The following is a 1,278-nucleotide window of genomic DNA, read 5'->3' on the forward strand; positions in this document are numbered from 1 at the left end:
GGGGGCGGGTATGTCAGACACAGCGCTCGCATTCCCCCTGCACCTCTGGCTTTCTATCTCTTACAGGTTCCCGGTAGAATAAAAGCCGTTTCGAGGCTGAAATCCAGGAATTGTTCTAAAAAACAATCTTTGTTTGTTTGTTGATTACCAAATTAGAAATCCCCACAAACCTTCACTGCTTTACAGAGCTCCCCCTTATAGTAACATGTATGTTATCCCCAAAGCTGCAAAGGAAACATTCCTCAGTACCTCAAAAGATATAGAAGCTTAAGAAACCCTATGATCCAGTTTGTAACTGTATCAAGCATGAATCTTTTAAGCTATTTTTCTCCCTTTTTTATTCTCCGGGAAATTTAACATGAAAGATTTTAAATATTATCAAGTAAAACTATGAGAATATTTGGACCTTGAACTTATTATTGGAGAAATTACAATCTAAAAAGGAAAATTTAATTATTATATCTTAATTTTGTCCTACCCTTTATGGCTGTGAGAAAACTAAAGTGATTGCTAATGTTAATTGATCGCTGTTGTTTGTGAGTAATCAATTACTACCAATACTTTTAGATATGCCCGAAAAACTTTTGCAGTTTTGCAGTTTTTTACTTTTGTAATGAAGAAAATAGAACACCAACACTTTAGAAATACACCCTCGACAGGTGAATTCTCTGTATAGAGAATTCAAGCATGCTTCTTTTGACTTTTTCTTGGAATGTTGCAAGGGACAGGATTTTTTTCATGGTACTATCCTCCCAAGACATACATTAGAAAATTAATTTACTCCCGAGACAGTATTTAAAATCAAAGAACAACAAAAACCCTTGACATGGAACCAATTTTATTTAGAAATAACAGAAAAGAAACCTTCATCTCAGAGCAACTTTGATATTTTTCCCAATGTGACAATATTCTCTTCCTTGCAGTGAATTATGAAAATTTCAAGATTACAAGACATCAAACATTCCATAGTTCTGCTTAAATCAGATAAAATTTTAAAAGATAATGAAGACATGTTACCGAACACATTAAATGACTTTTGGTGGGGTACATGTTTAAATAAACAGCTCTCAACACGGCAGATAGCTTCACCCCTAACAGCGAACAAAACACTTCCTACTTATCACAAAGCGTCTCAGCAGCATTCGACAGCATTCAATAACCCTTTGAAACCGCCCCATAGTAATCTGGAAACTATAGCAAATGGTTTAAGCGTTCTTTCTGCAAAACAGCTCTTCTTGGGAGAATATGGGTGGCTCTGAAAAGAGCCTTTGGGTTTTC

The sequence above is a fragment of the Apaloderma vittatum genome, unplaced genomic scaffold (assembly GCF_000703405.1).
Source record: "Apaloderma vittatum isolate BGI_N311 unplaced genomic scaffold, ASM70340v1 scaffold17540, whole genome shotgun sequence".
Taxonomy (NCBI): Eukaryota; Metazoa; Chordata; class Aves; order Trogoniformes; family Trogonidae; genus Apaloderma; species Apaloderma vittatum.